The 26,330-nt window shown below is 42.8% G+C and overlaps 1 protein-coding gene across 1 annotated transcript in view; it reads left to right on the top strand.

The window, feature by feature from the left end:
- Positions 1-26,330, top strand: part of ZDHHC8 (zinc finger DHHC-type containing 8) — a 178,856-nt gene that overhangs the window by 39,650 nt on the left and 112,876 nt on the right. The window lies entirely within an intron of this gene.

The following is a 26,330-nucleotide window of genomic DNA, read 5'->3' as shown; positions in this document are numbered from 1 at the left end:
ACAGCAAGCTTTTGTCCTACGGTCTCATGGAAGTTCACAAGTAGCCTAGTAGGTTTTATTTTGTTTTGTTTTGTGTCTAGCTATTGGCACTCTATTTTGTGTGTAAAAAAAAAAAAATAATAATAATAATAATAATAATTTAAAAAATTGCTGCTTGGCATGCATGATTTAAAATAATATGCCAATATTTTGATGGTCTAGTATAAAGAATGTAATACTGGAAACAGGCCATATTTAATAGGACTGTAAATCCAGTGAATATATTCATTACAGGGAGGCCATTTTTCAAGATTCTTCTTGCAGACCTTTGTTGTAAAATATTATGAGCAAATAAAAATAACAATACTTACAAAAGTAGGAGACCCTTGTCAAACTTATCACTTAGTTTGTACTTCAATTGTCACACAGGGCAAGTAAAAAATGTATATACATGGTTTTACAATTTGTTTCTTTTCTTAAGATTTTAAAATAAGATTTTACTTCACATTATAAAAGGAATGAATATATATATAATACTTAAGGCAGAATGTAAGAAATGCTCTGTCATGTGTTCAACTTACATCTTGGACACAGGGGTGAACACGTCAATAGCTTGCTTCAGTTGTTAACTTTTCAGGTGAATGAATTCTGGCATAAGAGATAATATACAAAAGGAGCATGCAGTGGCATACTGACAAGATGTGTGGGGAGGAGGGCATGCCCCTGGGTGCTGGCCTGGATGGGGGACGCTGGCCAGCTGGGCCCTCCAGGGTGTACTCAGTCCCCTGGCGGCACTTCCAGTTCTGATTGGCCATTGGGGTACCCCCCCCCCCCCAGCGTTCTGCCATGGATGGAGTGGGGGGTGACACAAATGCAAGTATTGGCCCCCCGGTGCCGGAGACCCACGGTACACCACTGGGAGCACAGCTTCCCCTAACTTGTGGAGCTTTTTGTTGAACTGTATAGCTTTTCCAGTGATTTCAGTGGTCTTGGGTCAGACCCTGATTGTTAACAACAGATAACGAGGCCAAAGACATTCAAAGGCAGAACTTAAACCTTTGCCAGTTCTTTTGAGCAGTCTCCCATCTGGATTCTCTTATAGTCTTAAAGTATTTATTTTTATAACAGTCCCACCCTATGCGGTGCAAGTTTGTTTTTGCCCCCAGCTACCAGCGAGCAAGAAGGAGAACAGTGTTGTAGCCTGTAGCGCATAAACTACATAGAGTAATAGTTAAACTTTCTAAAACACTTTTTCCTAAATTTCATGTGAAAGATATTACAAAATCTGGCTCTGCCTCAATAAGCATTTGCTTTGACATGGCAAGGGGCAGGCGGTGGCAATTTTTAAAATGTCACCAAAAAGCATAGTTGCAGAACTGACGATGCTTTCATTTGCAAAACCAAAGCCCTGAATTTGCTTGCACAACTGGGAACTTAAACGTGCAGTTTACTCGTCTACTCTTGTAAAATGCAGATTTTTCCAAATACACTGTAAATGGGTACATGTTTTAGAGTGCATGTTTTTCAGGCTTTCTTGTTATGACCAAGAATACACAAAATTGCAGTAAGTTTTGCTAGTTATACTCCACATATTAATGTAGCTTTGTGACTAAGCTACTTTATGTATGTGATTCTTTCAAAGCGCACTGATGAGTTAGAGCTAGTATAGGTAGATTCAAGACCTTGAGATGCCTCATCTGCCAGGCTTTGGACATAAACTATGATGAGTACTGATGTTTGTGAAATGACCTGGAAGGCAAAATGTTCCATTAAGTATTGATTGTTCATACTGATTTACAGCTCCAAATGTTGCTGCTTTTGAATTACTACACTAACTTCTGAGAGACCTGTTGAGAAGATTGAATGCAAATTAGACATTGTGATGCATTCATTGTTCAGGTGATAGTGTGGTGGAAGGTGAGGACAAGGATGGGAAAAGACAGAAAATACCACAAAGCGCAACATATAAAGGGATCACAAAATTCAACTACATCAATACAAGTCCACCTGAAATGCCTCCCTGTGAGGCTCAAGTCCAAATCCCCCAGTATCACCAAGAAATTAACAGTTCTTCTGCCTGTCCGTGTGACTGTTGACACTCTTGGTTGTAAAGAAGACTGCTAGGCTCATTAGTTTCAATGGGACATAAGTAGGAGTTTTGTGGTTTCGTGGATTTTGCGGAAACCACAAAATCCGGGATTGTTGGAGAAATCCAGAAAATCAACAACAAAAACCTAAATAAAAATAAAATGTTGACTCCCCAGCGGGAGCCAGCAGTCCTCACTGCCAGGAGGAGAAGGCGTCAGCTGGCATGGCGGCACGAAAGGCAGGAGACAAGTTGGCAGCTGCCCCCTTGTCTCTCTTTCCCCTGCCACGAGCTGTCAGCCACTCAGTGCCAAGGGGCAGGGCTGCTGTGAAATACCCGCAAAATCGGCTCAGTGCACTGCAAGTGGGCTGCAGCAAAACCTTTTCCTCATTGCAGTTGAAGTAGGTTCCTAGTCATAAGCTGTACAAAGCTTCTTGTATTGATGCCATTCAAGCTAAAACATTTAATGAAGTCTCTCTTTGGTGTCTTTCCTTAAAATGACGGGAATGTCATTCAAACTTCAGACGGTTTTAAGGGGATCAGGATTCAGCTGTATTAAAGTCAGCTATTAGGAATACATGTCCTAATTACTTGTATCCCCCTACTACTTTGGAGCCACAATCGTAGCTCAGAAACCCGTCGTCCTCAGCACAGTAAAAATACAGTACAAAAAACTGGTCACACCCAATTACCTGCAAAGATCAGAGACCATCAGAACACAAAGAGGAACAGTTTTAAATAAAATTAAAGACAGCCCTATGGACTGAGAGATGTGTTTGGTGGGAGGGCTGGGTCCCAAAACCCAAATCATATTGGTTACAGACAACAGGATTCTGTTTGTCAGCAAGTAAGAACCAGCAAGTCTGTTTGCTGGCAGGATTTGGAAATGTTAGGCAGGGCAAGGCAAGGCTGCTGTATCTCTTGCATCTTGAAGAGATGGGGTGACATGGACCGTGCCATTCACTCGCACCACGCGGACTGAGAAATCCTCTCTGAAAGAAAATCAAAGCGGAAAGTGTTTATATGCGAGTGGAAAAAGCATAAAAGCAATAATGTCCCAATATACTGTGGTAGTGTTGGAGGGATTTTGTAACCATGATAGCTCAGGAAATGTGAGAGGCATGGATTTTTGTGGGTGATAGCTTTTATTGGACTAACTGCATGGTTGAGAGAGACTTGGACAAGTTTTTGAATGCAGCACATTCTTCTTCGGGTCATCTTCAGCTGCGTTCAGCTGTAACAAAAGCTATCGCCCATAAAAATCCTTGCTCTGAGAAGGTCCCAACATAACAATTAATTTGAATATATGTAGGAACAAGAACAAGGGGAGAAATCTGTATTGGGAACACAAGTAGTTATACTCAGCAGCTTGGGCTTAGAAGTTATTCATAGTACAGGTTTCCCTCGCTTTATGCGGGTTCTGTACGTGTGAAGTCACTCTTACGCAGTGACCCTTTTTATACCAAAAATTAATTATATGCAAGGTAAATTTACTCTTGGTGTGCTGGAAGGCCACCGTCAGCTTTGTGCAGTGCACTGTGGGAGTGACATGCACCAAAATATAGTCTCCTGTCTGGATCTATGCTCCTCACTTGTTGTCTACAACACATCTGTAGTTGCTATCCCCATTATGCTAACATCCACCACCACCCTGTGCTTGTGTGTACTGTCTGGTGGTGAGTACCAAAGCTGTCTTGTAAAAGTGGTAGAAATGGGTCTGCAGGCCGTAGGCGACGTGTAGGGGGTACACAGGGATGCAGAATTTAAAAAAAAAAAGTTGTTTTCTTTTGATGGCTAAAATAGATTTTAAGCATTTCTTTCCAATTTTTTTATCACTTTTATCAATGTTTATTGACTTAAATTTTCAGGGTTGTACAGCCAGCCCAGGGCAGGAGGCAGCTCCCCACTCCCTGTGGTCCCTTCAAAGGGAAGTCCCACCCGGTGGGCACCAACAGAAGCATGGACTGGCCCCTTGATGGCCATGGCCTCTCACCCCTCTGGGCCCTGGGGGCACCCCCTGCATTCTCTGCCTTGATTGTGCTGTCTCTCCCTATGGTCCCAGAGCTCCTCTCTGGCCTGGCCCCTGCATGCTCAGGCCAGGGTATGTGGCAGTGCTGCCAGGGCCCAGTCACTGACCCTATGCTGCCCGGAGGGGTAGGAGGCTGTGGGTGTCAAGGGACCAGGCCACCCCTCTGCTGCTGTCCGCAAGGTGGGGCTCACCCCCTAAGGGGCTGCAGGGAACAGAGAGCTGTTTCTCAACCTGGGCTGGGCAGCTGCCTCTCCCTGTGTTCCCAGAGCTTCTGCTTGGCCCAGCCCCTGCATTATCAGGGCTGGGGCAAAACTCCTGATGACCTTTGACCAGACTCTCTGGGAGTTTGGTGCTTAATCCCCAGCTGGCTCCTGGGTAGAGTAAGCAGCCGGTGGCACTGGGTTCCCCTTCCCCAGATTTCCTTAACCCATCTCAATTTTTTTTTGCATCCCCTTTCTATTAATTTTGATGATTATGAGCAGAAATATTTTTCAATCGGTCTGTGAGTGACGCGTGAAAATCGATGTTTGTCAATAAGAATTAAATCCTGCCAAGCCTATGTGTAATTCATCTCAAACATTACAACACGCACCTAGTATTGCTGCTAGGTGCCAGCTGCAAATTGTAATCTGACAGTTCTGTAGTGGCTTTTGTTCATTGTACTGTGTGCTGGGTTATAAGACCTATAAAACTAAATTGGCTCTTTATTAAAATAACTACTTCAAGATGAAGCAGCAAGGTGGTGTACTTCCAGACTGACTTCCTGGTGCCTTCTCTAAACTCAGCTCTCCTGGACCTGGCAGCGCTCCAATTAAGCCACAACAATATGCAGCTAAGTTAATACTATCTTCTAAGGGTGTGCAAAACGGGCCATATTCGATTTGAATTTGGATTCGGCCCGAATCAGAGACAGTGATGCGATTTGTCGATTCGGATCACTGTCCCCGATTTGATTTGGCTGAATCCATATCTGAAGATTCAATTCTGATTTGGAGAATCAGCGATTCGGCCATAGACACAGCTTTGAATGGTTTTTTTCTACGTACCTTGAGGTACTAGGCGCAGCTTATGATCGGTGTAATGGTGGGATGGATGGAGCATCCCACAGGAGTGTGGGGGGCCCCCACGTGCTCAGCTGCGTGCCTTCCCAGCTCAACGATTGGCTGCAGGGGGACCCCAGGTGGCCCCCCAGACCCGGGAAGCACCAGTCACTGAGTGGGGGGGAGGGTGTGGGGGTCCCCCTGCGCACTTCCCAGTGGACACAGAATAAGAAATGCTTCTGGTCCACTACCAGCTCTGCTGCTGACCGTGCTGGGGAGCCCCCCACGCTTCTGTGAGACGCTCCGTGCGCCCCAGTGTCGCAGCACTCATGAGCCACCTGGTACATAGAGGTATGTGGAAAAAACATTTAAAGCTGTGTCTATGTCCGAATCACTGAATCTTTCCAAATCTCTCCAAAACAATTCGGAAAGATTAAAGGGTCCTCTGATTGAATTCGGATTTGGAGATTTGGCAACTGAATCCGGCTGAATCTCCGCCGAATTAAATCAGGGACCGAAGCTTCGCACAGTCCTACTATCTTCTTATTCTGTGTGCGCACCCCTCGCTTGCAGCAGCTATTCCAAGGGCAAGAGGCAGATTTTTAAAGCTCTGTGTTCAGGGACCATCACCGTAGAAAATCCGTTCAGGAAACCAGGTTTTTGGTTGTAGCCATGTTGGTCTAAGGAAACCGTGCATTATTATCATTTGATTAGCCAGCTGCCTCACAATGGTGAGGAAAACTGAACTCACTGCAAATGTTCTGTTGAAGAAACTCACATCTTCCTTTCCCAACCAGACTCCCTGTCTGTTTGTAACCTCCCAGCTTCTGTTAGGTATGTGAACAGAGCCATCTCGTTGACTCTGCTCTTGTTTGGTGTCCTTCCTAAAGACTTGTGTCTTTTTTTCATTTAGAAGATCTATGTGACGCAGTGTCTGAGTCGGGGCTTCTCAGTATGCTACAAGCCCTGGGCTTCCTATACTAATATTTCCATTAACCTACAGGCCTTCTCTTGCCCACAGACAAAGGAGCGACATCTTTTCAGCTTCTGGCAGAAAAAGCTGTAGAATCGTCCTAAATGTAGAAAGGCAGTGCTTGTCCTCTAGCAGCGGAGAGTCCGCAGGATAAGAGACCTGGCTGGATAAGTAGATTGGACCTTGCAGTCACTGGGAGATTACCCAGTGGCGCAGGGTGAAACCAACTGATCTGAAGCACGGTGTAACCTCTGTGACCTTGGGCATCCAGTTTTAGTTTTTTTAAGCACAGCTTCTCAAGGCATCTGTCAGGTTCCCTCACACCCCTATGGCTATGGCTCCTGCCTTGTGCTTTCCCCCTCTACATCATCCAGATAAAGGTCAAATAGATCCCTTTAGGGGTAACTGCAGATATAGATTGAACGGGTACTGATGGTAAGAGAATGGGGTCGACTGGGGATAAAGAAACCTGTCACTCGGGCCATTCTTGCACCTTCTATGAATGCTTGGAAGAAGAGCAGTTCTAAGACATGAGATTACCTGTAAAATAACTAGGTGGGGCAATTTAAATTAGGGCAAGCATTTTTGTACTGATAACGCACTGCTGACTCTTGTGCCGCAAGCTGAGACTGAAGAGGCTTGGCATAAAAACAGCTTTCAGCATCAAATGCAGGGAAGCTAAGTAAAGGCTGTAAATCTGGCAGATATAAGGGCCATTTCATGTTAATATTTCCTTTAGGGAAAATGTCCTCTAGGGATGGGAGTTAAAGAAAGCATACAGACATCTCTATGGGAGACTTCGGATGGATCTCAAGTGACAAAAAGGAAAAACATTTATCTTTCTGTATTCTGGTAGGAGCAGACATTATCTGCTGGTTAAAGCATAGAACCGGAAGGTGGAAGTTTCATTGCGGACTTTGTGACCCTTAACAAATCCATAACCCGTTTCTACCTGTGGCTCTCTTTTCCACTTTGACCAAATACCGATCTGCCTTTGAAGCTGGGTGTATTACCAGATGATGGGCACAATATATTAAACATTTATTCTCTGGCAACAAAACATGTGCCACATGTCCATCTGTCCAGGCGCTTATCTTTGAAAGGGGAAACAAAACCCAAACTCAGAATCATGATATAATCTTGACAGTAAAGCAAACCAAGATGAATTGCTGTCTGCAGTGATTCCCTAGAAGCTGCAATTTTGTGTTTGTTCGTACAATGCCCAGCTTAACAGGATCCTAGTTCATGATGGAGACTCTTAGGTGCTTGTGCAGTACAATGAATTACACAAAACAAAGTTATGGGGGATGGCAGGCCTTTTGGGAAATTAATTTTACACTCTGTGACTTAAAGGATTTTTACCAGCAACAGTTAAAATAGTATTTTTTGAGACTGATTCCTAGACAATGAGAAGTAGAAATGGAATCAGAGAAACCAGGTGCAAAATGCGTTATGGCTCAAACACTTTTACTGTTGTATCAGAACACTTTGCTGTAAGGCCTTAACACCCACAGTTTGAATGAAACCTTTATTTTTAGGTGCAGAAGATGAGGCAGGGTTCTTCAGTCTCATGGCTGTTATGTAGTTAGCACCCCAGATTGCTGCTGATTGATGGCAGCTTCTCCTTCCACTACAAGAAAGGGCCATGTTGTGGTGTACAGCTTCTACAGCTCCTGGGGACCTGGAGTGAGTTCTTTGGCTTACGTTAAAACCCTATTGATGTCAGTGGAATTTAAGCATGCATGAAAGGTTACGCACATGCTCACCTGTTTTGAAGTCTGGGCTCCTGAATATCAAGATACTAGGAACTGAATAAATTAAATTAGGAACTGAATAAATGTCAGAGGAGGGCACAAAATAGTAACAGCAGCTCACTGGACTTATGTAGTTTCAGATAATAAATTGTCAGTCTTGTAATTTAATGAGGCTCTAGCTTCAGTACTTAACAGAGAACTCGGATCTTATATGGACCGTGACTTTAGCTAGGAAGTGAGGCAGAAAAAGGGGTTGGACTGTAGAGAAGGGAAATGAAATTGTGATGTAAAAAGTTTAAAACATACCTTGGCAGGTGTATTGTGGACTAGCATTGTCAAATGCCTTAATATGATTGTCTCTTCTGGTCAGAAGAAACACATGATCTAGGATGATGACTCTTAGCCAGGGTGCCTTAAGTTCCTTTCAAGAGTACCATGGGGTACCACACAATATTAGTTATGCACAAAGTTAGGAGTGCACGTAGGATTCACAAGATATAAGCCCAAAGATTTGAAGTAAGAATCCATTCCATTAAAAACCCTCTGATCTGTCGTGGTCTTTCTGCGTTCTTTGCAACAGAAGAATTGCTCTTTTTACATTTCTAAAGTCAAAAATCAAGTGAAAACTAAGAGGTAGCATTTTCTGAGGGGTGCCCTGAACCTAAAGTTTGAGAACCACTGGTCTAGGAACATCTTTTCTGCTGACTTCTTGCAAAATTTTGCACTCTACACTGCTGTATATCTGAAGAATAACAAGGGAAAAATGTGACTCATAATGCTGCTTGCAAATTACTGGCAAGAGAGCCAGACTGTGCTTTGGAGCATATATAAGAGACAGTATAAATGTAGTTTACATTGTGTTTTATGTGGTGACAGATATATAGAAGAGCAGGTGAAGTGTACTGGTGTGAAGGTCTGTGGTGAGTCTGGCTGTTCTGATCTAGTTCTTTGGAAACCACATATGTATTTAAAGAAATCCAAGTGTATGGTCCATGGTTCAAGGTAAGCAACCGTTGCACAATCAATACATAACCTGAAGGATGTGAGGACCCTGTCCTATGAGCAGTCTTTTACATAAGGTAATAGTTTTGGTAGCATCAAGTACTAAAAATATTCCCTTAGGCTATGTTGCAGCCTGAAAGTATATTGCTAACTTCTAAGTTTACTTTGCAGGTTAAATTCAGTCTCCAGGTATAGCTAGTATATTCACTAAAGCTGTCTTGCCATGTTATTTCAGTGACAGGACTTGTCATATTAGTGTTGGTTGTAATGCCAGAAGCGTGTTGAATCTTTTCCCATTGCAGTTAGTTATAGAATTCCTGGAACAGATTTTGTGTACCACGGCAGTCCCTTCCCCGAAGAGTGCCTTTTTGCCATTTGCTGTCTTTGTGGTATAGCTGGTTGGTTCCCAATGGATTCAATGCTCACTAGACAATATAAGCGTTTTTACCTTAGTTATTCTGATTCTTGGGTACCAAGCTATTATCCAGTTTGTTTATCAACCACTTGAAAGCAGTGAAAAACTCCACATTTTAATTTTCTCCTTTAACTTATGGAGAGAGTAATAGCCTTTAGTCTCCCCCCTCTATACAAAAGAGTAGCATTTTCAGAACTGTGTGGTACCTGGAAACAACTGACAGAGGATACATGCCATTAGAGTGCGGTGCCTTTCAGCAGTGGCCTTGCTTGCTTTCTTGTGACTTTGTGACAAGGCATTTAGCAAAATTCACAGATTCATTGGACTCTGACAGGTTGCACCATGCCTCGAACTTGCAACCTCTGAGCTGTCAACTATGTGCCGTGGCACCCATGGCACCCAGTCCCATGGCCTTGCAGCTGCAGTATAAGACCAAAAGCTCTGACTTCATTCTCTGCATGCATTTCCTGGAATCCAAAGTGTAAAAGCTTTTGAGGTAATTCAGGCTAAGTAAGTAATTGTTTCAGACTTAACTTCAGCCAGGGACTATAAGTCTAAAGAAGTAAATTATCTTCTTTATCTGTCATGACCAAAATAAATCTTTAGTTAGAACCAGCTGTCCTTAAAGGCCCAAATTCCCTCTTGTGAAGAGGGCCACATACATAATATTATTCAGTAATCAGTATTTTACTGTGACTTTTCTTGTCTGAGGACTGGATAACTAGAAAAGGGCTAAATAAATATTATCTGTTCAGAATCTCCAGCAGACTTTCAGTTCCAGTAAGAAAACCTCTTAAATTCCTTTCCCAGGAGCATGCTTCATTCTTGTGAAGACTCTACAAGAGTCAAGACTAAAATGTAGTCCCCACTGAAATTGCTACTAATTTGCTAAAATTTGGAAGTGGAAGAGTCATCTGTTTCTCCAGTGAGAATATGTATTGGATTGCTTCATTCCTAAAGACTTCATCTCCTCTGTCTCTAAAACCACAAACTACATGTGTACACTTGCTTTTTTGACATGGAGCACTCATCAGAGGCTTAACTGAATACTCTACTTCAGGAGATATGCCTGAACGAACCAGGTGTTCTAACTTAGTGCTGAAGGGCGCTTGTACATGCTATGGGAGTGTAGTCCTTCAGGGTTGCATTCTGTGCCCCCTAAATTGAAACAGTGAGTTTTAAATGGAAAAGGTGGGTTTTATCTTTCCATTACTTGTATGCATGTTATTGTCCTGGTGGCCACAGGCGCCTGCTGAAGCCAGAAGCAGTGAAGGGCCTGATCCTATTTTTTTTTTCAGCAGAACCTGCCTACCTTTCCCATAGCTAGGGGGAGCTGCCAGTGGGCCGAGTGGCCCCTGAGCTTCAGGGGCCTCCAGTCCTTCCCTCAGTGGCACCTCCCAGGGCCAGCCGGGTGGGCTGCTAGGACGTTGGGTGCTTCCCCAGCTCAGAGAGACCTGATCCAATTCTTCTTTGAGCCGTCCTGAGCTTCCAGCACCCCGTGCACCATCCCTGTTACCTTCCTCAGTTGCCAGCACACCCAGCTGCCCTCCAGCTGCCTCCCTGCGCTGCCCCAGGGGCAAGCCAGCCTGTTCCTGCGTGGTCCCAGGTGTCCTGGTGACCTCAGGTGCTTGCTGAAGGCAGAAGTGGTGAGGGGTCTGATCCTCTTTTTTGGCTGAGCCTACCCACCGCTTCTCCAGTCAGGTGGTGAGCTGATAGTTTAATGGCTGCAATGTTCCAAGTTGCAATGTTGCAAAGTCAACTACACTGGGCAGCAGTGTAGTTTGTGATGATGGAAACTCATTTAAAACCCCCAAAACTTGCGTATGTGTAAAGTGTAATGCCATTAAGCCATACAAAGGGAAATTTTCATCACGTGCGCATGGTAACATAGTTACATGTCCAAGCATCCGAAAAGCCCGATATTTTCAAAATGTGTACTACCTCCCTTAAAAGCAGATTTTGTTTTCTTAAACTTGTCGTTCTTAAAATAATGTTGCATGGTTTTGTAGTAAATACCTGGTCATCTGAAATCTGCCTGGCTTCTTAGGGACACAATTCTCTCCTAACTCCAAGGCTCGGGACAGACATTCAAAAAGCCTGAGCCTGAATTGATTCAATCTTTGCAGGTTAGTCTAACCTGGCTGGGCTGAACTGGTTTGTAACAGGACAGACATTCTCTCTGGACTGAGGAAATTCAAACACACGTCTGCAGTGGTTCAGGCTAGAAGCTGGGGGTGCTAGAGCAGCCCTCCCTTCTCTTGTACAGAACTGAGTTGAGAGGGGGCATAGCCAGGCCCCAACAGGATGCTCTGATTAGGGAGGTCTGCCTGTGCCATCCCAGGCTTTTCCCCAATAGCAGCTCAAGGGGCAGGAGTGTTGCCAGACCACAATCCCCTGCTAGCGCTTCAAAGCAAGGGGGGTGGGGTGCAGTGGGGGTATCTGTTGACGATACAGAGCTTTTCAGTCTCCCTCCCTGCTTCTTTACTGGGATGCTGGGGGAGTCTGGTTTATCTTAAACCAGCAAGGGGTCTGGGACAGACATTGCATAAACCGGTTTGAGCCAAATCAGTTAAGTCTGATACTACATTCAACCAGGTTTATCTCAAACTGCTTTCAGCCATTTTCAAGCTTGTTTATGTGCATCTGTTCTGTTACAGGTTTAAACTAGTTTCTGATCACTTAAACCAGTTTATATGTAATGTCTGTCCCTAGCCCAAATGTTTCCCTGAACAAATATATGGTGGTTTAGATTTTGTCCTCCACCTTCTCTCCTTCCAAGAAACATGGCCATGGGGTACAAAATCTGCAGCCTTAACTGCTGAATGCCAGAATAAACTATTGTCACTATTGTTCGTGTACTCAGCAGACCCTCCCGTAACATAGATTCCAGAAGAGAAGCGCATTTCAGTAAGGACCAAATTTGGTTCTGAAGATCAAATTATAGCATGAGAATTGTCCCTACTGGGTAATGAAGCTTATCCTAGACTCCTAATGTACCCATTAGTGGATAACATACTTGTTGTTCTTGGCCCCTCTAATAGAAGCTGCAGTATCCTTCTTGAATTTTTCCTTACACTGGCAAGAAGAGAAACTTACCATTTTCAGAGGTTTAGAAATTCAGTGCGTCTTTGGCATTGAGATTCTTAAAATAGTCATCTCTCTGCTTACTAGCTGAAAGCCAAAGTTCTTAAATCATGATGGAATCTTGCTATTAATAAAGCAGGTTATACTCAACATAAAATTAGCTGTTACCAAGCATGTCACTTTCAAAGTAAAAAGCTTCTGGTAACTTACTACTGATGTCCTGAAACAGTCTTCTATTTTTAGAGGGGCAAGAGTTTTTTGGGAGTGATATATTTTATTGGGTCAACTGCATGGTTGGAATAGGCTTTTGGGTGTTACAGTATCCTTCCTCAGGTCTCACCTACCCTCAAGACCTAAGGAAGGGTACTATGATATCCTAAACCATGGAGTTTGATCCATTAAAAGATAATACCCACAAAAGGTCTTTCCTCTGGCATATTTCCTGGACAATCACGGGTACAACATCACTTTTACACTACTTTCTATTTTTGTACCTCTTAAAGCCCAAAAGTGAAAGGCAGAATCAGCCTTTGACCAAAAAGGCCTGGAAAGGGAGTTGGCGACAAGTCAGGTGGGCAGAATTTGCAGGACAGACACTGTACTCAATAGCATGTTCCCTCTTCCCTAAATTGGAGACAGGTTTTGAAAAACATTAAAACTGCTTGCTAGGGCTGAACACTTAGCAGATCCAAAGAAATACTGATACATAAAATATGCATATGATTTACTAGGGCTGGCACCAGGTGTTGCAAATACCCGAAATACTTTGGCTAGCAACAGAGCTCCTGGTTTAGACCTTAATGGGAAGCATTTCAAGAGAGGACTAGTGCTTCATAATTTAACTTTTGTGTCTGGAGTCTGAGACTATCGCCTTAAGAAAGAAAAGAAACCCCTCGTATAGACATGCAGGAGCAATGTACCTCAGATCCTCTTTTATAAGACATGAAGTACATCCCACATATAAAACATTTTCTCTTGAAAGTATCTTTTGAACCAAAGATAAAAGTCAAGCCTGTCAGGTTTGGATTAGCTTTATCTAGACTGAGACTTCCTTGTTAGCATAAATACTACCACTTCATTCTCTCTGGACTTCCTGGGCTCAGAAGTAGGCTGAAAAGCAGAGGAATTCTATAGGGGTGGTGGCAATACAGTTCATCCCCTGTTTCGAATGAAGTGGTGCATTTCATTGGAAGTGCGTGATGAATAGATTCCACTGGTGTATTTTTCCCCTCAATAATCTTTTCTTCCTTCCTTTCTAGGACATATAATTGTGTGAACAATGCAATATAGTTCTGTCTGTTTAAGCATGATCTTAAACACATTGGGCATTTTTAGATGTGCGTGCGAGACAGCACCGGGTGCTTTTGAGAGTGCCCAGCACTGCATCGCATGCATTTGTATAAGTGGCGAAATGTGCATCAGCACTGAGAAAAAGGCAACAGTGTGCTTTTGAACTAAAACACATCAAAGGTGTTTTGGTTTAAGAGCGCACCACCACCATTTTCCCAGCATTGATGCGCATTTCACCATTTACATAAATGTATGTGACGCAGCGCCGGGTGCGTCAGCTTGTGTGCAGAGCAGACTTGATTAATTGAGTCTGCTCCACCGGTGCGTCACAGCGTGAAAAGGTATGTGTATAAATGGCCATTAGACTCAAGTTACATTTTGTCATTTTCTTAGAGCAAGAAGGGTTTTTAATGTTAGAACACAGATGTCATGTCTGACATAAGTGAAAAAGTCAGAAGGGTCTGTTCAAGATTTTTAGGGCGCACATTTCATGGCTTACAATATGAAAATTGGCTTTTGAAAATACCAGTCTCTTTTATACAAGAAGAATGAATATTAAACAGCTAATAAATTCAACTAACTTAGTATATATTATGATCCATGACCCATGTTCTATTGCCCTTGAGGACACATTTCTGAATGTTTGAGCCTGGAAGGACCATTAATGATCAGCTAGCCTGATTCCTGCATGGCAGAAACCAGAGATATTTTGTGTGCCCTATGAACCTGAGGAGCGGCATTTAAATGCTATTTTGGTGCAGTTTGCTGTAGAGAGGGTGAACAGCAAATGTGACCCTAAAATATTTCATGTGATTCTAAAAGTTTTTTTTAATGCTAAAGTAACCTTTTTGGGGGCTCATCTTGACAGCGATCCCTTTTTACCATCATTATTATTTATATTGCGCTTTACAATAGATAAAATATGCTAAACAAATACAAGATCCCTGCCCTGAAGAACTTAGAGTCAAAAGGCACAGGAGGGTACAGTGCAGTGAACAGAGGCATGAGCATGTTACCACTGGTACACCATGAGCAACAGGTGGGTTTTCAGAAGGGTGTTTGAAGGAAGCAAGTGAGGGAGCTTGGGTATACTAACTGGGAGGCTACTGAAAGTGTAGGAGAGAGCATGAAAAGTCAGCTAGGAGAAGTGGCACAAGAGAAGGGGCATGGGCTAGAGGAAATAGTGGGCAGAGGGTGCATTGCTCTTGGAATGACTGATTTCAAGGCTTCGATCACATGATTGCTCTTACTCAGCTAGGCACCAAATGCAGAGCATACACAAAGCAAAAGTCCCTCTTTTGCAGCAAGAATAGAAAAGGTGTTAAATAATATACGAAGCAGTAAGTGCACTTTGCTGGCATGCAGCTTTTTAAACATAAAAGACACCACGTGCTGCAGAAATAAGAGTCATGACCATCTTCAGTACACTTGACTTCAGTTACAGGCAGCTCTGAGACATTTCAGTACTGCAACCTCCTCTTGTCATTTTTAGCTGCCACGCTGTGATGGTTCCAGTGCGTGGTAAAGCTGAAGAGGGTGTACCTCCCCTGCGACATCCTTAGTACTCGTGCTGTAGAGCACGCCTGCTTCCGAGACTGGGAAGAAACAGAGCACGGTTGGAACTGAACCAAGGCAGCGAGACTCGGCAGAGGGATATGTGTATCCCAGCCACCTCTTCTTCCAGCCTTGGTTTCAAGTAACCTTTTCAAGCTAAAAGCATACCTTGATTCAAATTTGAGCATCTTACCTTTCAGTAAACCCCAGATCTTACTGTTAGACTAGCCCATTGTCCCATGCTAAGTACCTGTGAATTATCCAAATGAATACTTTGCCTCAGAACAACTGTGGCTAATTCAAGTCAGCTGTCATTTAAGTATTGTGTGTAAATGACTGTGCCCTGTGTGTTTTGATAGAGGTCATATCCTGGACCAATCAGAGCCTCATTAAACTGGTTTTTAGCCTCAGTCTCTCCCCTCCTGATTTCAAATCTAGCTCTTTAACAGTGCTGTAAGATATTCATCACTGAGTGCATGTTGTATCCACAGGGAAGGGACAGAATGGCCTTCCTGCTAATCTCTTGTCTTTGAGTTTCTGCCACAGCTGTGAAAATCATAGCCTGACTTATGATTTTACTTTACTGTGTGACCTTTGACATTTTTTAGACCCTCCAGATTTCTAGTAGGACTCAACCGCTGCTGGAACTAGATAGGCCATTGCAAGGCATACAAATTGATTTCTTCCTTTTGGTTGCTTCAAATTTGTTTCCCATGAAGGAGGTACCCGATGGGGTAGGTCAAGTGCAGCTCAATGTGCTGCCTTTTCTTTACTCATATCTTGCACCACAGGGTACGAAATGCTGGCCTTGAACATGAAATTGGCCAGTTACTTTTGGGCCAGGTACAACCATTACACTTGTTCTGGTTTAAGTGATTGGAAACCAGTCTATACTCACAACAGAACATGAATTTGGTACACAGAGACTAGTTTAAAAATGGCAGAACCTAGTTTAAGATTTGCCCTCCCTCCCCACCAAAGGGCAAATGTGTGTTCTGTTTGCTAGCCATCTAAACTACACCGCGTACAGAAAACCACGTAACTTAGATGGATTTCACCTCAGGCGTTTTGAATGTCTGTACCTAGCCCTAAAAAACAAATTCTTCAGTAATGAAGTACCATGGGTGTTGACTATTGGCAGCTCATACAATGGGGGCTGTTGTACTGGAGATGGGCAAATCAACTGTTATTTGTGATCAAATCCTAGGGGGTCTAACTACTGGAGGGCCCCCCCGCCCCCAGCCAATCAGGTCCTCCAGATATATGATCAGTGTGCTTGAATTTGATGCTGTCATCATTGAGGCTATGTTCTTGTTAGAGTTAGTTTATCTACTGCAACTAGTTCTGGATCTTCCCTTGAAGGTCCTGAGCAAGAGGCTTTGTCTCTGGTTCTTCATTATCTCATTCCAGCTGTTCCCCTCTAAGTAGCTGGGAAACCCTGATGGCAAGAATAGGAGGAAATGGCAAGATGTTTTGAATACCAGCCAGTATTCATTATTTTCCCCAGTTCCTGTCTGACTCACTAAACTTTATTTTTTTTTAGCTTTGCTCATGTGGAATAATACCCATTCTTGACATAAGGGTAAAAAGAGCATGTTACACAAACGTGTAACGTATTACCAGCAAATATCCTAGAAGGGCAGAAAATTAAAAAGAAGTGCGATATCTGGAAAGTATAAGGGGAAAGCCTTGACTCTGAGGGGTGCGTGACAGTGCATCCCACTGCCAGAATTTCATGCTCTTGAACAACTGTTAACAAGTAGGTTGCCCAGTAGGATCAGGGGATGAAAAATCATGGTTCAATGTTCACGAAAGAGCCGTGATGTTCACAAAAGAGCCGTGAAGGCATCTGGTGATGTATAATGGAACGCTTCTAGCCTTGCTACATAAACTGGACACGTGCAAAACGAGAACTGTTAAACTGAGACCAGAACACCACTGTAATTCAGTGGAGTTATTCCTACATTATACAATTATGGGCGAGGAATTGAACTGATGTCAGCTATAAGAAGCTTATGGAAATGCTATATGAAATGTCAAATGTGTTTCACACGGGCTAATGAGATTGATCACGTAAGACTTCTCAGTTGTGGGCAGAAAGATGACAAGATTTTGGTTCCATGCTGCTGGTAGGCCAAGCCCCACTCCTGATTTCAACTTGAATATAAACCTGTATCTGAACTGTATGCCACTGCAATCACCATTTCTATCTTAATGTGTCCCAGTTCTAGTCTGGGTGTCCCAGAATTGTGCTTGGTAATACTTTCCACTCCATTTGTGAAACTGTAAACAGCATTCTTTTAAAACCTGAACATGGAGATTAGTGAGTGAGTGCTTCTCCAGAGGAGCTGACAAGTTTGAAAACATGTCAGTAACACACACACACAGACACACACACACACTAGCATTAGAGGTTTGTTTTCAAGCTGGGAGCACTCTTGCTCTGCAAAGTGACATACTCTGGGGGCCCCGACAGTAACATAAGCCCCTGTGAGATCATTTAACTTACAGTTGGCCAAACTGAAACTTCCTTGCTCCCAAATTTCTGGAATGCTCAGTTTACTAATGAAACTATTGCTTTGCAATCTAGACCTGCTATTGCATCTGTCAATCACTAAATACAAAGTGAGGATCTTTGTCATGGACAGCGTGTATAATATTGGCTTTTGAAGTTCAACACATGACAGGTTTGGTGGGGTTGAAATTGAGGATTATGTTTTAAATGGATTCTATTTATAGGGATGCTGGTAGGAGACTGCAGAGCCTGAATTCTTTGCATAACAGCTGATGTGAGTTTTAAAATACAGTTGGTGTTGATTCTTGAGGTAGAGATTTGAGGGCGGGGAAGAAGCTGAACAAATTCTTCATAATGGAGTCCCCCTCCTCTCATTTCTAGCTTATTAAATATTATTCTGCCTTAGAACCACCGCCTGGTGCTTTGTCAAAAATGATGTTCATATGGTGTGAATGCCTCAGTTTATACTTATCAACTTTGCACCTGCCCAGAAAGTCATATATACATAGCCTAGATCAAGGGGATATAGCTGCTGCCCTTTCCTGCATGGTCTGTCATGTATATTCCTGACACCTGCTGGTGATTGGCTTACAACCTCAGTACCATCAGGTAAAATTGAGCATGCATTTTAACTGAGTGGTTTGAGTGGAGCACAGTAGACAAATCTTTTTGATCTAGAGTCACTTCTTTGGCCAATATGCTAAACTGTTCTAGGCCACTGGTTCTGGTTCCTCCATGGAAGAAAAAACAAAGAACCACATTTGTGAGAGTGGTGAAAATTAGCATAATGCTAACTTCTGGGCACATTTTGAATCTGTCCCTAACTTAAAAAACTCAAAGGCCAATGGAAGGAGATGACTGCATGTTCACTATCTGTATAGGGGTAGATACTAGAAGTCCCACCCCCTGTAGGAAAGAATTGCTTGAAGGGTGCCAAACATCTCAGTATCACGAGACGCATACTCACATTGCAATTAAATATATACATACATTCACTTAAGCAGCCAAATTTTGTCTTTGTTTCCCTTCTTGCACTCTCAAAGTCAGTTGAGTGCAAGCTGGAGCACAATTTAGATGTCTGATATATTCCAGTGGTCACTTCTCTCCCAGGATGCTTCTTTGCAAAAAAAAAAAGGGATTAAGAGATTAACCACTGATTAAGGAATAGTCTAAACAAATGATTGGAACTGCTATTTCTGTTAGTGCATCACCGTGGATGTTAATTGCCATTGTCTCTGATGCTTCTCTACAATTAGAACACTAACAGGCTTCTGCACTGTGAGCCCGAGCACAAGGCCCTGTGATATGAACCACCAGCCACGCTATATTTCAAGACCGTGCAGGCTTAATCAGATATTCCATTGGTGCCTTCCAGCTCCATGAAAAGAATGAAAATAGCATCTGCCAAAGTGATAAACCAGCAAAGATTAAAGTCTTACAACAGCCATCAATTTTAATATCCTTGCACAGTTTCCTTCAAGAAGGGAAACATTTCCTGGAGAACACTATGCATTTATTTAGCACATAGAAAGAGTAATGGAGGCAAGCTGTTAACAATATCTGGCAATCCAGGTCAGACCAACTTTACAACATGTAGTTGGGGCTAGTACCAGTTTGGTTATATAGTTGCAGCTTGTGTAGATGCCTCTTCCATTAAGACAAAGTTAAAGAAGAAGCATCTTTCTTCAATTTTAGAATTTTACTTTTAGAATAATTTTAGAATAAGTGACTTTCTGTTCACATGGCTGTTTGTCATAGCAGCCTTTCTGAGCAGGGAGTGTTGAGGGAATGTCACAGCCTACACAAGTCTATATGTTTTCTTAGAGATGCTCTGTTTTGCACTTGAAGAGAGATGCATCCTGGAGCTTGACTGGAACTGCTACAGTTCCATGTTACTTTCCCACTGGAGAAGTAATGGACTGTAAGCAGAGGGTGTTTTGCATAATACATTTTACATACAACTCTGCAGATCAACAGATTTTTTGGGGGGAAAAAAAAGAACAGACCAATTATGGTATGTCAAAATGTTTGACCTCCGAAGCCTGTACTCATAACCTGAAGAAACTTTAAAATACTTTAAGCCAAAATCAAACCTTTTGGCTGGATATAAGGCTTTGCACTGGGTAACTCTGTCTTTTAAAACTATATCTAGCATCACTAAACACCAGTGTCAGTTCGTGTGTCCAGCAGCTGCCATTTGGTTGTCAAAACTGGTGCAGCAGGGATTTAATCATGATAAAAACAAAAAGGATAAGGCCAGAACTGGTTGCCCTTGGACACTGTGCTTTCTTCTTACTTGAATATTGCCCATTTCCTTACAGACATTAATAAACACTTGTTATAATAACTTGACATTTTTTAGTTAAGTCAACTTCTTGTCTGATGTTGAACAATGCTAGACCCAGGACAGACCCCAGGGAATGTCATTAGATACCTCTTCCCAACTAGACATTGAGCCATTGATGACCACTCTTTATTAATGTATGTGGTTTCCACATGTTGCTTCAGCCTTGTTAAGGTGATCACCACTGTGAGGAGCTTGAAGGCCATCAGGTAGCATTGTAAATGGGTATGAATCAACAGTGTGGGACATGGCTTGAACTTGTCCACAAGAGCATTTGTCATTGCAAAGTCTCCATTGTATAGGTCTGAGGCACAGTGACCCTGTCTAGTTTGAAAACAACTGAGAAGTGCCCGATAATGGTGTGATCTGTTAAATCCTGGTTGACTGACTGTAGGGTCAGAGAAGATGTGGTGATTGATTGTTGCTTGTGCTGACCATTCTTTGTGTCATCAAGGAAGGAAGGAAAAGTCAGAGGATTTGGTCTAGTTGGCTGCCAGTATCAAGCGGATTGCCCCAGGGATCAGTCCTGGGGCCGGTTTTGTCCGATATCTTCATCAATGACCTGGAAGACAGCATAGAGTGAACCCTCAGCAAGTTTGCAGATGACACCAATCTGGGGGGCATAGTAGATATTCTGGATGGTAGGGCTAGGATTCAGAGTGACCTAGACAAATTGGAGGATTGGGCCAAAAGGAATCTTATGATGGCTTCCAGCCCTAATTTTCAGTGATTCTATGATTTTGAAAGCATGGACCATATTGGGCGTCTTGAGGGAAGCCAAGCTATTGGTGGGTGGAATATGTCCCAGTGTACTGGGAGCATAGGATTGTCATGGAGTTTGGCTAGTAAGTTTTCTTCAGCATTTGTGCAGCGGAGACCAAAAGTGGGAGAGAACTGGTAACTGTGGGAGTGGGGTGGGTGCAATGTCCCTGACCCAAGACACACTGTAGTATGCAGTTAGGTGTCCACTAGTTTGTTGTGAGATGAACAAGCCCATACAGGGGCACAGTATTCTGCAACTGAATAACGCCGTGACTACCGGTTGAGCATGATGATCCAACTAGTTACATATCCGCCTTACGGTACTTTCAGTACACTAAACTTTCCTAGCATGTTAATGAGAATGTTATGGGAGACAGTATCAGAAACCTTGCTAAAGTCAAGGTATTTCACATTCACTGCTTTGTACATCACTTTACTTATTTTTGAAAATTCTGTTTATTTTCCTCCAAAATACTTAGGGCCTTCCCAGCACATATGCAGAAAGGGTCCTCTCTAGCATTAAGATCCCTTTATAATTTTCTTTAGTTTAGAAAATAAGACTGTCTTGTAGTTTTCTTTTATACAAATAGCTGAGGTTTTGGTCTTTTTCCATTTATTTCCCCATTGTTCCAGAATGAGGTGGGTTTTTTTTCCCCATACAACAAACTTTCTCTGCTTCACCCATCAGCAGCTGTTTATTATACGATGTAGAAATCTGGCTCTAAGGGGGGGCCTTTCCAAAAATCAGTGTTTTTGTCTCCATTACTGGTCACGTGAGATTTCAGCCTCTTACCTGGGGCTGGATATAAAGCTTTAGTTCCAACTAAATCCATTGGCATATTAATAATCCCCATGAGTTCTTCAGTATTCATTTACATAATTTTATCTTTACAGAAGAAGAGGACAATGACTGTATGCCCCTTTTTTGATATAAAAGTCTATATTGGATCAGGTAACTCCACTTGAAATTTTGATCTTTTTCTGATGGATATAATAACTGATGAAGCAAAAAGACTTAATTTTGTCTGTATCAGATTTAATCTGCAATGTAGTTACAGCACCTGGATTGTTCTTCTTTGATGTTGAAGAAATGCAGTGCCAAGTCCTTGTATTCTGGTACATTGCAGGCTGCCCCGGGTGGGCTAGCGGAGGCTGGGGTCAGCACATGGGCTGGCCCCAGCACCCTTACTTGGGGCCCTGGGGGCCTCCTGGGACTCCATTGGCAGCGATCTGGGTGCGTAGAGCCTGACCGGTACCCAGAGGATGGCTCTAGCCAGCCAGGCTCTGGTTTCGGGCAGCGCATGCTGCTGCCACATGCGCCACCCTGCTTTTTCCTGTGTCAGAAACCCCCACCATACTGCTAATTATGTGCAGTTTGTGGTGCTACAGATAGGTCTGCAGTGCCACAAACTAGGGGTGTGCAAAGTGGGCCCTATTCAATTTAGATTTGGATTCAGCCCAAATCAGGGACAATGATTTGATGCACTGATTCGGATCACTGCCTCTGATTCAATTCAGCTGAATCCGAATCTGAATCTGAAGATTCGATGCTGATTCAGACACAGACACAGCTTTAAAAGTTTTTTCTGCGTACCTTGAGGTAGCAGGCACAGTTTTTGATAGCTGCGGTGCTGGGGCACATGGAGCGTCCCACAGGAGCGCATGGGGGGGCCCTCCATGTGCTTGGTGGTGAACCCAGAAGTGGACCAGAAGTACTTCCGGTCCAATTCCGGGTCCGCTGGGGAGCGTACAGGAGGGCATGTCCCCCCAGCTCAGTGATCAGCCTTAGGTGGACCCCAGGTGCCCCCCCCCAGACCCAGGAGGCACCAGTCACCAAGTCAGGGAGTCACAGTGCACTCCCCGGCAGACCCGGAGGTGGACTGGAAGTGCTTCTGGTCCACTTCTGGGTCTGCTGTCAACTGTGGTGGGGACCCCCCCGCACTCCTGTGGGATGCTCCATGAGCCCCAGCATCACAGCGATCATGAGCCCCTGCTACTTAGAGGTATGTAGAAAAAACATTTAAAGCTATCTCTATGTCCGAATCTCTGAATCTTTCTGAATTTCTCTGAATCGATTCAGAGAGATTAAATGATCTTCTGATTCAATTCAGATTTGGAGATTCGGCCACTGAATCAAGCCAAATCTCCTCTGAATCAAATCAGGGACCAATGCTTCACACAACCCTACCACAAACCACAAGTGTGCGCTTGCCTGGATGCACCCCCAGAGTTCAACATTCAAAGCAAAATAATTGGAAGGATTTTATTCCACGTGACAAAATAAACTTATTGACTTTGTCTCTTATGGGTTGTGAAACCTCCCATAAGTGACATGCTAAGATTTTTCAAAATGTGGCTTATTTCTCTCCCACCTGTCTCTCCCTGGAATAGAGGATGATGAAAGATGTGGTACTGAATCCAGCATAGTCAGACCAGTAGAGCATTAAGTACACGCCAGGCAGGAAAACTGCAGTTTCTAAGCAAAACATACACATCTCCCTCTTAAGCAAAGGCTTGATGGTTGATTTCACATTGTTTTTATCCGCTACACAGCATTTACACTTTTGCTTGTTTGAGCAGTTGGCTTTGGCAAATGTTCTCTTCCTTCACTGTGCTCATATATCAAAGAGAGCTATGGAAATGAGATACTAATCAATCACAGTTGTATTTTGAAAGAGAACTGGGAACTATAGTGGCAAATGGGGTTGAAGATGAACAATCCTGAAATAAGACCCTTGCTCTATTCTCAGACTTTGCAAAATAGACTGTCTTAAAATAGCTTTAGAAGTGTTTCTTCAATCTGTGATGCTTTGGGTCAAGTTTTTCAGTTAAATATGAATAGCTCAGGACTAAAATGTACCACGTACACAGCAAGCCTATAAGACTGTAGGCAATTAATATGTCATCCCTAAAGGGATCCCGACTTGCTAGATTTCATGTGACAAAAGAGTCTGTGTTTAAGAGAGTCTTTGAAAGTAGGGCAATAACCAAAAAAGTTTTTGGTATTTCCAGACCTACAATAACAAAATAAATTTGTTCCCTGGGACCGCTTGCCTGCTCTGTTTTTCTTTAACAAGGTCAGATTGCTCTGCATAGTTTCCTGTGCTTGCACTGAGAATATGGTTCATGTGAGACAGTTCCAAGCAGCTGGTTGGCTAGCTGGTCTCCCCTTCATATTTTTTAATTTACAGAGCAAGACATTATAACTATGGAGCAATTGACATTAAAGCTTTAGAGATAACAATGTTGAAAATAAGTAGAAATTTTAATTTCTCTTTAGTTTTTTTTAACCAGATAACAAATCGTCTTTGGATTACAGAGGAAAAAGAAATACAGTCCTCTCTGCACTAGATAATCAGCTATGGGTAGAATAACCTCTCAGTGAAACCTCAGTTTCTTCGTGGCATATTTTCTATCTTAGTTGATTTGGATTTTAAATTCAGCCATTCCAGCCTCTTTGGGAGCACACAAGGCCTCTTAGAAGGGGTATACAATATTCTCTTCTTGACATGGGTTTTGAAAGCCTGTGAATGACATGTATGCCTTTTGCAGCTGTTCTTACTGAAGTGATGAGAGACAGATTAAATCATTCTTAAAATACTTGTGTCAGTTCCTAAACAGTGAATTTGAGGTTGGTAATCAAAATACCAAGCTATTGGGTCAAATGCCAGTAATGTAACTTGAAGGGGGGTAACTGGGCCACCAATTCAGAGAGGGTGCCTGAATGGCAGCCCTCCAGGGAGCCTGTGTCACCACCACTCCTGGCACTATGAGACACAGCCTGTGCAAGGAGGCAAGCACCCTCCCACCCACACCAGTGCCAACCTTTGAAATGATCCCTTTGTTAAATGTCATAAGGGATGTGTCACATTTGTGAATGACTACAGGTCATTTTGTCTAAGAGGAGTATTTTGATTTTTTTCATCACTCTTGGTTCTACTCTTGTTTTTATTATGCAATAAGATAGGATTTTTAATTTTTTTAATACTTAATTTTAAGCACAAAATAAGTAAACCTAGGAAGCTCCTCAAGAAGATACGGAGCATGAAGCCTTCCAACATGTCTGTTAAATCTGGTTGCTTTTTGCAACACACAAGGTCATTTAGTTCTATAATTGAACCTACATCATACCCTACACTGAAATGAATGGTGGAACACGTTAAATTAAATAAGTAGTAATCTTTCTTGTACAAGATGAACTAGCTTTCATCCTGTTTTTGATAGTGTCAGGAGAGACCAAGGACCACATTTCAAGGCTGGTTCAATAATATTTACAAAAAAGGCTGGAAAAACTTCAGAACATGGACGGGAGGGGCATTATTAAGTCAGACAAACTTAGCTTTTCCTAAGTCTAACTGCAGTAAATACTTACTGAGGTCACTATTCCCTGAGCATCTAAAAACATGGCTTAGTCCTCTATGCTCTCATTGATTTTGGTGGACCAGCATGCCACTGAATATACTTGTGGAAGTATTTGCATGACTGGGCTCACTAAATTCATAGAATAATAAATGTTTGATCAGAAGGACCAATAGCTCATGTAATATAGACCATTTAATTATACTTGCTTGCCTCTGTATCGAATCCCATAACTATTTGACAGAAAATAATTTTCCAAAAGGGTCTTCAACCCTAATTTGAGGAGTAAAATTTTTCCATTTCTTCTGTAGATAGCTGTATTTCAAAGAGTAACCACCCTCACTCTTAAATTTCTGCTTTTTTTCTAACAGGTATTATTCACCTGATTTTCCATTATGCCTTTCTCCAGTAGATAAAGGGCTCTTCAGTAACTGGTCTTGTCTCCCAGTGAAGTTACTTGCATGCTAATCTACTCTCACGTTAATCTTTTGGTTAACTGAATGCACTGAGCTCTTTAAGCCTCTCAGAGAAGTATTTTCTCTGCACTCCAACCATTTTGTGGTTCATTTTTTGCGACCTCTACAATTTTGAAGCTTTTGAAAATGGACAGAAGAGGTGGACACCATACTTCAATATTCTTCTCTCCAATTCTGTACATAGAGGTAAAACCACCATCCCACTCATTATTGCCCTATTTTATTAAGTCCAAAGGATTGCATTTACAGTTTTTGCCATAGCACGACATGTTAAGTAGCTTGTCTGCTATGACTCTTGTATCCTTTTCAAAGTCTAAGTATAGTCTCCCATAGTTTCATAGTTTCTAGGGTCGGAAGGCACCTGAGTAGATCATCTAGTCCGACCCCCTGCCATGGCAGGAAAGATTACTGGGGTCAAACAATCCCAGCAAGGTATACATCTAGCCCCCTCTTAAAGCCCCCCAGAGTAGGAACCAGCACCACTTCTCCTGGAAGTTGGTTCCAGACCCTAGCCACCCTGACAGTGAAGTCACGCCTCCTGATATCCAGCCTAAATCTTCCCTCTGCCAGCTTGTGACTGTTATTCCTGGTCACTCCTGGCGGTGCTCGGGGGAACAGGGACTCCCCCAATGCCTGCTGGTCCCCCCTGACTAGTTTGTAACAGGTCA

Source organism: Crocodylus porosus, unplaced genomic scaffold (genome assembly GCF_001723895.1).
Source record: "Crocodylus porosus isolate Cpor-Errol unplaced genomic scaffold, CroPor_comp1, whole genome shotgun sequence".
NCBI lineage: Eukaryota > Metazoa > Chordata > Crocodylia > Crocodylidae > Crocodylus > Crocodylus porosus.
This window is presented reverse-complemented; position numbering and strand designations above follow the sequence as displayed.